This window comes from Octopus bimaculoides, chromosome 15, assembly GCF_001194135.2.
Source record: "Octopus bimaculoides isolate UCB-OBI-ISO-001 chromosome 15, ASM119413v2, whole genome shotgun sequence".
NCBI lineage: Eukaryota > Metazoa > Mollusca > Cephalopoda > Octopoda > Octopodidae > Octopus > Octopus bimaculoides.
In genome coordinates, this window is record NC_068995.1 from 24,975,176 (window position 1) to 24,988,640 (window position 13,465).

General features: G+C 34.5%; 1 protein-coding gene across 4 annotated transcripts in view; it reads left to right on the top strand.

Annotated features, from left to right (window-relative positions):
• The first annotated feature begins 2,212 nt into the window (after positions 1–2,212).
• Positions 2,213–13,465, top strand: part of LOC106872103 (pyroglutamyl-peptidase 1) — a 35,529-nt gene continuing 24,276 nt past the window's right edge. Inside the window, exon 1 of one of the 4 annotated variants that reach the window (XM_052973203.1) lies at positions 2,213–3,036. The gene's annotated coding sequence lies outside the window, so the exon portion shown is untranslated. The remainder of the gene's footprint in view (positions 3,037–13,465) is intronic. The other 3 variants (XM_014918962.2, XM_014918963.2, XM_014918961.2) reach the window with 3 other exon arrangements.

Below are 13,465 nucleotides of genomic sequence, written 5' to 3' on the forward strand. Positions count from 1 at the left end.
CACGTCATAGAGATTACCAAAGGTGTCGGTAGAGAAGACAGGGCTCGTGGGGTCGGAGCATTCCTGTCTTTTAAACCCCATATTGTCTTTCATTGTATGTAAATGACTTTTGTGTCCCACTCGGCTTTTCATTCAGTCATTTTAAATTTTTACTCTCCTTTGTTGTATATGACCACCAGATCATACTGTATTGTCCCCTCTATGTGCGCCGGTAATAGGCAATAAAAGAAAAGGAAACAGTCTCACTTCAGCTTCATAGTAATGCGGATTCTGAGGAGGAATGGTGTGTTTCTACCTTCGGTACAATACCACCAAATGAATCTTCATTTGTTTCAAAACTTATCTAGTAATTTCAGCGATTCCCTATCCATGAGTTGACGACACTTTAGCTCTTTGAAGTAATTTGGCAAAATTGTCGGTATACGATGTCAAGAGCTAGTCAAGATTTAGACAAAATGAATCAATAAATAGATACATAAGTGAATAAAAAAAGGTAAAATATTTGTATTTGAACCGGGTATCCAAAGGAATCGAACATCAGTATCGAATTGTATCAGTAGACATCCTTGACATTACTCGAATAGAACTGAAAAATTCATCGAAAGGAAGTAAGGTGTATTGTCCACCTAGTTACGTTTAAGATTAAGATGCCACAGGTATTAAATTGTTTTCAAGCACTTCGATGTATTTTATTTTTAATATTTTGATGCATTTGTATGTTCCATTGTCCTCATTGTTCTCCAGAACTAACTCTTAATATCACCAAACACCTCTCTCTCTCTCTCTCTCTCTCTGCCAGTATTTAAAACGTGATACAAAGTCATAAACAAATTAACTTTTATCACATCGAATTTTTTCCTTGTCCTAGTAACTCTCTGTACAACTTCTACATGCTTAAATCTATCGGAAATTCACAGCAAAGCTCTCTTACTCTTGAAAAACAATATTCTTGCCTTCCACAGTGATTGACATGAAACCCTTCCTGCAAAGTTACATGCCATAGATATCCGCGTCTTAGACCAAAACTTTCTACTAAGACCATTCTATAATAGTGTGTGACGACGGAATTCCATTTACTCTGGTGTACTGTTATTTCTTACACGTTATCCTTTCAACATGTAAATGACTGTTTCCTGATACCTTTAACAATAGTTACTCAAGTGCTAATGATAACTCCCTATCCGTCTTTTCCTATAGACCCGTCATTCACATGCAATACAATTTACATTAGATACACACAAGACACAATATCAATAAATGTATGTGCAAGGCTTTACAATGATAGTCTTCAACAACCAAAACCAGAGTTCAAAGCCAGTCTACCTATTCAGGGACAAAAATACTTCAGCTCTTGAACATCACATCAGAATACTGCTCACTTCTACCTAATTCTGAGCAACCACTACATACATAGACGCTTTAGATAGCATTAAAAGAAAATGGCAATCATGTTGCAGGCCTTACCCTGCTGGTGTATCATGCTCTGTCCCTTTTAACTGGACTTGCACCACAAAATACAGCAACCTCTGCACCACCCATTTGATACACAAGTCTCACCACCCTACATCAGCACAATGTGTCTTCAACAACCTTTAATAAAATATTTGCTTAAACTATTATTCTCAAACTGTAATTTTCAGCTCACTCTTATCCTCAATTTCAAACAGAACATCAGCAAGGACTTCCCCCGGTGAGAAGGCCAACGAAAACTACAGACACTCTTCGTATTCCTTTGTCTAAGAAACAAAATAAATAATATTAAAAGTATTCAAGGCAAAAAATCAGATGTTGTCCATCTTTACAGGTGAGAGGAGTGACTGTTTCAACCAAACGATATGAAACAAAAAAAAAATTAGAGAAAGAGTAATTTGAAAGAAGTAAAAGAAAACACATGAATAGGAGTGCATAGTAGACTACAACAGTGGTGTATGGTATATTACAAAAGTGTGATGAATGTGAAGAGAGTACCGGAGCAGTGCAACAGTACGAGGGGGTGAATATAGTATCTGTAAAAAGCGCTAAAAGACAGAAAGAGTGTGTTGAAGACTAAATCGACAGAACAAAATAGAAAGAGAGAGAGAATAATTAGATGGATGCATGAATTAAGAAAAAAGAACAGAAGTGTAAGACAGAATATTAGTGAGAAAGAGAGAGTAGGCGAAAATATTAACAGTATATAAAAGGTTGGAAACGAACAGGAGAAATTAGTTTCGAGCTATGTATAGTATACACGCCTGTAGGGAGTGTTTGCAAATGTTATTAGCAGCAGCAGTAAAGTAACGGTGTGAAACTAAAGATTACATATGCATTCACAAATAAATAAATTATATCTTTGACAGAAACGGAGCGAAGCGATTTCGAAGTAGATGCAATGCTGTTTTAAAGAAATCACCTTGTGTTAGATAAAAAAAAAAAAAAAAGTGTAAGATTTTACAGTAGTCAACTGACGTTGATAAATTATAGTTTATAGTGGATGTCATTTCTATTTCAACCTCACCGCACTAAAAGGAAACTAAATATGGACTCTGATTGAATCATTGTATTCTCTTATTTTTTTTTAACTCATATTACTTTCCTTTTTATTTTTCTGAACGATTTTACATCAACTCACTACAGAGACATACATATGGATGAATCTGTACATAGATATATGTCTCTCTTAAATGTGCGTGTAGACGTGATGCTATTTTAATGTGAAAAAGAGCATCTCTTGAAAAGCACGAGTTGTTTGCTCCTAGTAAGGCCAACAGTGAAATCGAAAACTAGCGAAGACAGAAAGACACAACTAGAGAAAGACAGGGAAGTACAGCTCAATTGATGAGACGTGAGTGAGGGAAGGATAGGTAGATATTTCTTTAATGATTTCGCTAAAAAAAAAGACTCGTTATTGGATTGATTACTAGATGATTAGATAAATGATAGAGTGGAGAGAAAGAAAGAGTAAGCTTTTCTTTACCGTTGGATTGTTTTCGTTTAGTATTTTGTATATCTGTTTATTCTATTCAGCATTATTGCATTCCAATTTAATTAATCCAGGTAAGCTATAAATATATTTATTTGCCTTTCATTCACACAAAAATACACACATCACATGCAACTATATATATATATATATATATATATATATATATATATATATGCAAATATATACACATACATGCATCCACACACGTTTTTGTGTATGTGTGTGTATGAATATGTATGTGTGATTGCCTGTTGCTTTCTATATTTATCGAACTGCTATTTTTATTTTCAGCTAACATTTTAGGTAATTAATGTCACCGTGTAAAAAAACAAGCACCGACTTATGTCTCCAAACTATATCCCTTATTTCACAATTACATGACTGGTCAGCCGATCTTGTTTTAAGAATTTGTAGAAATTATTTTGGTTTTAATTAATGTGAAAGAACAAAGCAAACGCCGTACAAGTAACCCCTAAATAAGTCACGACTGTTTACTGGTTTCGATTCCCGGCTGTAGTACTTTCATTTCTCTTACGCCGCTGTGCATGAGAATAAAAGGGGTTTCGTTTAATCCAATTTTTATCATGTTTCCTCTATAAATCTCTGTAAATGCTCAAATCTAGCACCGATCGTGGTTTTCACAAGAGAGAAGTAAACTACATCACTTCAGCACTGGCCGATACTTAGAATTCGGCGCCCTCATCTTTTTCCATATACATCTGATTTTTTTTTTTTTTGATAATTTTTAGATTTTGATAATTGTAATGGTCTACTATCTAAAAAATGTATGCTTCGATGTTCTAATTATTAGTGTGCCGATTTTTTAATACCATGAAATAAATATCTTATCTTGCAAACCAATATAATAAAAATGTACAGAGTATAAACGTTACATAAACACTAGTGCGCACGCACACACGCATGCATACCAACAGAGTACCCGTCGAAAACGACGGGTTATGTGAATATAGAATAAATTAGGCTAACGTAAAATATATAAATAAAGTGATGACATCTTCTTCGGATAATCTTCATCATTTTTCTGCATTTCTAAATTGAACAGTTTTTCTGTGGCTGAAAAATGCGTCTATTTGACATGGAATTTCCTGTTGTATATTTGAAAAGTCCGCATAACTCGCTGTTTCTCTGGGCTTGTACTTGTATTTTTTGTCTAACCTTCCTTTCTCGCACCAATCGCCGCCTTCTTTCATTCAAATATTCCATGTGTATAAGTTTTAATTTTTTAGAATAACGAAGGGTATATGTATAGAAATAAAAGTATACTGCAGGGCAAATGACCGGTAACTTGATTAAATGAAAAAAGGATAAACTGGTAGCATAGATTTGGATACAGTCCTATTGATACAGATGTTTGCCTTCAAATATTGTTCGAGAAATGATAACTTCCAAAAACCAACTATGAATTAGGTAGCATCTTAGTGAATGAGAGATGTGGAAATTGTGTCTCGATCAAAGAGAAAGATGGTTGGCATGGAATAAAATGCATCATAAATGCAAGATTTGCAGGAACAATATTTTCCGCTCTTGGTTTTTTGTCCAATAAAAATTAGTCCTTCCCTCTTCTGTTAGTCTATATTCTAATTCTTTCTTTCTCTCTCTCTTCTACACATTATACCTCATCTGACATTCCTAAATCATGAAAGAACCCACAACAAAAACAATTTTTATAAGTGTTGCATGCAAATTGACCTTATGTATGTGTTGTGTGTATGTATATATGTAAATATATGCATACATATATATAATACATGTATATCTATATGTATATAAATATATATACATATTTATATGCATATATATATGTATATAGGTGTATGTGTATATGTATGTATACATTGTGTATGTGTATATATTTATGCATACATTGTGTGTGTGTGTATATATATATGTATGTATGTATGTATACAGTGTGTGTGTGTGTGTATGGCTGTATGTAAGTACAAGCAAGGTTGTGTGGTTCAGAAGTTTAATTTGCAGCAACATGGTTCGTGGTAAATTTCTCAGTGTGTGGCACTTTGGGCAAATATCTTCTGCTGAAACCCTGGGCTGATTAATGTAGTGTGAGTGAATCTGGTTGAGGAAAACTGTGAAAACTTATTTTATGTACATGTGTGTCTTTGTCTTTGTTTCTGCCCCACCATAATTGTTTGGCAAACAGTCATTGTTTGTTTACATCCTGTATCCTAGCAGTTCAGCAAAAGAAACTGATATAAATATCAGCTGTGAAAAAATAAGCTCTGGGTTTCTGGAGTCAATTTGTTTATCTTTTACTTGTTTCAGTCATTAAACTGTGGCCATACTAAGGCACCACCTTGAACTTTTAGTCGATGAATCGACCCCCACCCCAGTCTCTTTTGCTGAACCGCTAAGTTACGGGGATGTAAACACACCAACACCAGTTGTCAAGCAGACAGGCTTCCTTCAGTTTCCATCTACCAAATCCACTCACAAGGTTTTGGTTGGCCTGGGACTATAGTAGATGACACTTTCCCAAGAAGCCATGCCGTGGGACATACCCAGAACCATGTAGTTGGGAAGCAAGCTTCTTAACACACAGTAGCTGCGGTCCAATGACTGAGTGAAAAATAAAAAGAAACTAGCAATGATTCAAAACCTAACTGTTAGGTAACAAGTCAGATCAAATCACAATAGTTTTATGTGATTGGTCTGTTAAGCAAGCAACCAGCATCAAGCCATCACATGATTCAATCTTCTTGTGCCCTGTAAAAAGAACATTTTTGGCAGTAATTAATTGAGACAGCTGAGCAATATGTTTCTCCATTCTTGTCACACCAGACAGCATGCATTTTTACTGTCAGATAACACAAGAAGGTGGCTAAAACAGAGGCACAGATAAGTAACAGCAACCTCCATCACCACAAATACAGCACAATTGTTTTCACTTATGTTGGGCAAGCCACAAGTTATTGTATTAATAAATTAATTGGCTACACAATTAGCCATTACTCATAGTGTATGTGTAAATTTACAGCTTTATATGACCTTCATGGTGAAGTGTGTGTGTGTGTGTATATGTATGAGGTTTGTGTTATTCTGGTATAGTGTTGTTGTTAACTCTAAGTCAGTTCTGATTGAGCAGAATTGTGCTAAATGACAGTCCTACCATCAAATCAATCAACTCCATATAGCCTTCCTTCTGTATAGTTTTAAGTATTTAGATATTTCCATGAATATAGTCACTAATATCAAGTTATCAAGTATCTACTTGATAACTTTTAAGGTAGTTTTCTTACTTCTTATTTGTTGCTTAGATTTCATATTGTATTTTCAAATGTCATAAGCAAAATTAATGTTTGCATTCTCACACAAGTATGGAGATAAAAAATGAACTTGCAAACAAATATAGTCAGTATGTATATTATAATGATGTTGATGATGATGTTTCGATTGACTTATAGAGTTTGTAAGGGACAGAAAGGAAACGAAAATTTGTCGTGTTCAGGCATGCTTTCAGCATGAATGGGAATGACTAATGCATACACTTTATGCAGTTTCCTTGCAAATATGCTTTGCCATAGATGTAACTGTAGTAGATACACCAGTGTCAGTTCATAGAATAGCAACCCAAAAGTTTTACCATACAAATGTCAACGTAGACTCATCATCATCATCTTTGTCATTGATCATTGTATTTTGCATTAGCAATATGTATTGTTAATATTGGGTGCACCTGATCTTTAGAAAAGGTACACTATATCCTTGCTTGTTGTAAGAAGTGATTTAAAGAGTTGGCAACAGGAAAGGCATACAGCCATAACGGTGCCTCAAAAACTTCTGTTCAACCCATGTCAGCATGAACAGGTGGGCAACTGTATTCAGGTTATATAGTCCGGCAATCATGTAAGCTATTCTAGCTATATAAAACTGGTATCCGTGCCTAAATAATGTAATAGATTTTATTCAGTTCAGAGGTGAGGAGGAATGTCCATATTATTAGAGAAGCCTGAGCAGTGAAAGAGTTCCGGATTGTTACTGTTTTGGGAAGTAAGGACTCATCAAAGTGTTTAATACAGAGTTGTAATGATGAGTAATGATAATGAGAGCTAAAGAATCAGATAGCTTGTGTACTCTTGGATGGTATCTTATACACAGAAACTGTTGTTCTATCCATAGAAGAGACAGAAGTAGGATGTAATGTTGGGTTGTAATGTCTTGGTGATTCAAGGTTATTAGTTAGACAGCTTTATGTATCGGAGTTTACAATGCTTCATAGCAGTTACACTACTGCTTTAGATATGGAAGCAGTACTCTTATGAGAGTCTGAGCTGAAGTATTTTCTATTCCATAAGAAATCTTCGGAATGCAATTTTTGGTGTGTTATACATTAAGTTATATAAATTTCTGTACTTATTTCTTGCAAATACAGAAAACGTAAAATTCAATGAATAAGGAAATGTAATTGTGACATTCATACTTTTAACTGAAATGCTTACATTCAGGATGTATATTATGGAATTCACTTGTTAATTGTTTACTTTTCATTAAATGCTTCTAAATTATGAAGTAAAACAGCTGTAAACTATAATATTTATTAAAACAGTGAATCGAGTTGATAAAAACTTCTGAAAATTTAATATTAAAACTGTTTGTAGAATTGTTTCAATATGAATTTGAAAATGCTAACTCATTGAAATTAAAAACTAGCTGTTGTCTAGCTACATGATAAAATGAATTCTTGGATTTATCTGTCACTATTGTATAAAAGATAATGTTTAAGAATAAGTTGACAACATTGTTACTTGGAAGCTAACTGATATGTGTTGAAATAAACACATTTGTACTAAGGAGGTCAGGTTCATATCTGATCACAAGCATAAAGAAACTCAGTTGTTAACAACTGACACATCTAACTCGAGATACATAACATGACTGGAAGTAGACAGTTACAAAACCATAGAATTAATGACTATTTTGCCGTCTTGCAGTGCTAAGTTCAGTTCTTCCACTACTGGAAAAAGCTATCTGTAGTTGCCCTTAAGCAGACAGGCCATTGTCCCATGATCTACACCAGTGTTTCTCAAGCTGTGGTTCTTAAAATACATGTGCAATAAGTCAGTTATACTCCTACAATACGCAAAATATTTTAACAATTTTTTTTATACAGTTCCCAATAATATTTAATCATAAAAATATAATACAATTATTTTAAACATCAAATGTCTATGAGCATCCACCTGAGTAAAATAGGAATCAAAGGGGCTGTAAAAATTGGTTGAGAACCACTGTTCTACACTGTTGTAATGTTTAGCTCAAATCATACGACAATAGAGAAAAACCAAGTTGTGCTGTTAGCAAGGAATGAATCCCACCATGTTTGACCAGGTTGTGCAATATGACATTCTGCAGAGGGTTAATGGAAGACAAAAATAATGTAGACTCATGTGATTCTCTGAACATTAATAAGAAGTATGGTGAATTTAATTGTTTCAGGTGATGCATTATTGTCAATTTCTAAAACATCTTGACCTGGCAATACTACTTGTATTATGCACTAACAATATGGGGGTAAGTTCAAGAGGCACAGTGAGAAAAAATTTGATACATTAGTTTGAAAAGACAGTAGCCAAGTTGCTGATAAAACCTTAACTTTCCTTGAAGTGTAAGATGTGAAGATGAAAACAAGAGTGTCCTGCTCTTGGATAAATTTTATGAAATATGTATAATGGTTAGTTTCAAATGAGCAAATGCTTTGTTATTCTGAGAGGGTAAAGAATACTTAATCAAAACAGGGTTCTCAGGAGATCACAACAATCTGATTCTCAGTGAGTAGCTGTCCTCCTTTTATTTTGTTTTTGTTTTCCTTTATTTTATTTAATGCTTTCGTTTAGGAGGTGCTTAGTCTTGGATCTGTGAAATTATGATGTTGATTTAAAGCCATGTTATTTCACATATTTGTTGCATAATTATTTGTGATGCATGGTTGTTTAATTAAGGCTCTTTTTTTAAATTTTATGTTGCATAATGTTTTATTGATTCATGGTTGAAACTTCTGTTTAAAACTACAAAACCTAACATGGTCAAATAATGAATATTAATGGAGAATAATTAATGCCAACACAAATGACAAATGCTCTAAGACCAAATTTAGTAGAAGTCTAAAGAGATAAAATTTATATAAACTGTAGACAGACTACAACTAGTACACTGTCATTCAATATGAAAAATAGAACCCTAATCAAACAAGCTGATTATATGACATAATAACAGAGAAAATGATTAAAACAGATATAATAGTTTAAAACAAAAAGTGTGTGTACAGTGTGTGCATAATTATATCAGTAGGTATCATGATAAGGAAGAATACTAGGAAGCCTAAAATTGATTCCATTTGAAAACAAAAGATTCAACAGCAGATAAATTGCAAGAGGAAGAAAATAGCTTGAAACAGCAAAACCCAAAATGTACCAAAAATAAATAAAATAGAAATAAAATTTCATAGAAACTCAGAATTCAAGACAAACAGGATTTTAATATGAAATATTAATTCAGTAGTTGAAAGTGAGAACATAGTATTTTAGAAACAAATCAAACAAAATAAAATGTTTTGAGATGATAAACAAGCCCTTTACAGGTAATTAAATATACAAAACAGAAAAGCTTCAACCAAGTAAAGAAAAAGAAGAAAAATATAGGCTGAAGCACTCTTATATTGCCAAATGCTTTGATAAAATAATTAATAGCAAAACGGTTAATGCCAAGAAAATTAATCCTTCTACTAAATTACAGAGGTAGATAACTCTAAAAACTGCTTGCTGATTTCTCATAGTTTGTATGAACACCTCAACAAAAGCAACCTTTGTAAAGAACAGAAGGAATTGTAAAAATCAGTTACTGATAAATAAGACAATATTATAAGACTGCAGACAGAATCAAAAGAATTTATTGCTTGGATAGGCTCTAAAGATAAACATATTACTAGAATCATCTTTAAAAAACTAACTTGAGAAAAAAGATGGAAGCATTTATTAAAAACTAGCTGATGTCTAGCTACATGATAAAATGAATTGTCCCAGTAGCAAGGCACAGCTTCAGCATTGTAAACTGGAATGTCGTTGTCTCATATCTGTGTTTCTATGCTGGCATGGGTTAGATGGCTTGTCATTGTGTAAGTCAGTTCTAATTTGGAATGATAACCCTCTTCAATGGATTTTGGACCACATCTCATTTGTGCATGATTAAAAATCCTGAAGAAACTAGACACAAAAACAAGAAATTCATTGACAAAATTTAGACTGCATCACCCAAAAGCTGACACACATCACACATATATCTGTGGGCAGACTGGAAGAAAAGTCTTCATTCAATTTAAGGTAGTATATAAAACTGATACAGTTGGAATAAACATATCTAAAAATAAGGAAAGTACTGTATATTTTTGCATATAACATGACCTTTAAATCCTAAAATTTACCCTAAAAATTTAGGGTCATCTACTATCTTTCTAAAAACCAAACTTTAAATTTTAAGTGATGTTACGAGCAAGTTAACTGCAACCTCGGTGTGGTAACCACAGACATACATGAACAGATTAACAAGATATTAAAAAAAGTATAATATAGGTAATAAAAACATTTTTACTTTATATGTTATTGGCATATCTTCATAATAAATAGCCTATTTGAGAGATAATTCTAAATCATTGAAATCAACTTTTATCTATGCAAGCTAAGCTGAGAAAATGTAAGCATTGAGTTATGGTTGTGCTCACAGTAACCTTTATCTTTCATTAACCTTTCAAAAATTCTAATAGTGATGTATAACTGTAGTAATAACATTTAGAATTACATATTTATATTTTTAATAAAATATCTATTATCATTTGATGGCAAATAACACAATTTGGATCACACACAACCTTAATTTTCCAATAAAGTTATTTTACAGTAGGTGTATTTAAAACATAAGACATTATAATTTTTTTTTTCCTATCAAAATAAATAATATTAATAAAACATCAAACCTGCCACATGTATTTATCTAAAACCCATCAAATTCTTCACAATCATCACTATCTGTTTCTAAAAGTTTCTCACATATATCACAAGATTCATTACATATGTCATCATCATAAGGATTCCAGTCTGGCTCTGGTGAATCAAAATCAACTTTGTCATTACTATTGTACAGAATATCATCTTCAGTACCATCCATGGCATTAGAGATACTGCATTTTTTTAAATGATTCTATCACATTTTCTACTTTAACTTTGTCCCATGCCTTTATAACAAAATCACAGAGAACTTCAAGTGAGGTAGCATGCATAGCTCCACCATTTGTAAAAGATTTTCTCCATTCATCATCCTGTCATTCCATTGCTCTCTCACATTATCTTTAAATGGTTTGTTTAAACTGACATCAAGTGGCTGTACAATAGAAGTCAAACCATCAGGAATAACAGCAATATCAGTATTGGTTTTGGCTAACTGGGTTTTAATATTTGTCGTTACATGGCTACGAAACATATCCCAAACCAATAAGCTGCGTTCGTTTCGTATTCCACTTGGCCACTTTTACAAATAGTCTCAATCCATAATTTCACACCACTCTCATCCATCAACACTTTCTCGTGAAAATGAACAAAAACGCCAGGGAGAAAATCTGTTTTGGGCTATGTTTTACGTTTAAAAATAACCATAGGTTTTAATTTTGTACTGTCAGCCATGCTGCATAATATCACCATAAACCTCGTTTTCTCATATCCTGTGCTTTTAATGTCCACTGTTTTTACTCCTTTCAAATCTACCGTTTTGTTACCCAGCATGTCAAAGTTTAATGGAGTTTCATCTATATTTCCAATATGAGACAATGAAAACTGATGCTTTTTTTCTCAGCTGGATGATGAACTGGTGAAAGCTGGTTACTTTGTGATGGAAAAATCTCGGGAGTTTTTGAGTGATTTTTATTTTCTCCCTTATTACCAGATTTTTTCCTGTTCATAAAACGATTGCACCAGCCTACTGTTGCTTTAAAATCTCTGCATATTGATATGGGTATAAAATAATTATAAATTTCACTTGACAAGACAGTTTATGATCTTATATGAAGTGTAGGTAAATGGTTATTAATATGCCAGACTGACTGTAACTGTTTAGAACATTTCAGTCATATGAACCACCATTATCATATTGTTAGCGGTTGTTATGATAGTGATAAAGTTTTAATCCAGTTCCCTATTAGGTGGTGTGTGTATGAAAAAACATAATATAGAAATGGATTTGTTATTTTGTTTATTTCAATTTCCAAGGATGTAGCAAGTAAAAAAAAAACATTTGTAATAATATCATCTTTATATGACTAATATTTCTAAAGATACCTGTTGTTGCAAAAGCTAGCCTGTACACAGTTCATCATCCTCGTTTAACATCCGCTTTCCATGCTAGCATGGGTTGGACGATTTGACTGAGAACTGGCAAACCAGATAGCTACACAAGGCTCCAATCTGGTTTCTACAGCTGGATGCCCTTCCTAATGCTAACTGGTCTGAGAGTGTAGTGGGTGCTTTTATGTGCCACCGGCACGATGGCCAGTCAGGCGGTACTGGCAACGGCCATGTTCAAAATGGTGTATTTAACATGCCACCTGCACAGGATCCAGTCCAGCGGCGCTGGTAAAGACCTCGCACAAGTGCCAGTAAGGCGACGCTGGTAACGATCACGCTCAAATGGTGCTATTTATGTGCCACTGGCACGGAAGCCAGACAGCTGCTCCGGCAATGAACACGCTCGGACGGTACTCTTAGCGCTCCACTGGTACAGGTGCCATCACGAGTTTAGTGTCCAGTGAAGGAGAGGTTGGCATGGGTGCCAGTCGTCAAATTTGGTTCGATTTCGATTTCACTTGCCTCAACAGGTCTTCGCAAGCAGAGTTTAGTGTCCAATGAAAGAAAGGTACGCATAAGTGGGCTGGCTACACCCCTGGCAGAGGCCTCGGATTATGGGCTCACTTGGCTTGCTGGGTATTCTTAGGCACGGCATATTTCCAAAGGTCTCAGTCACAAATCATTGCTTTGGTGAAGCCTGATGTTCGAAGGTCGTGCTTCACCACCTCATCCCAGGTCTTCCTAGGTCAACCTCTTCCACAGGTTCCTTCAACCGCTGGGGTGTGGCACTTTTTCACACAGCTATCCTCATCCATTCTTGCCACATGACCATACCAGCGCAATCGTCTCTCTTGCACACCACAACTGATGCTTCTTAGGTTCAACTTTTCTCTCAAGGTACTTACACTCTGTCAAGTATGCACACTAACATTACACATCCATCGGAGCATACTGGCTTCATTCCTTGCAAGCTTACGCATGTCCTCAGCAGTTATGGCCCATGTTTCACTGCCATGTAGCATGGCTGTTCGTACACATGCGTCATACAGTCTCCCTTTTACTCTGAGTGAGAGGCCTTTGTCACCAGCAGAGGTAAGAGCTCTCTGAACTCTGCCCAGGCTATTCTTATTCTAGCAGC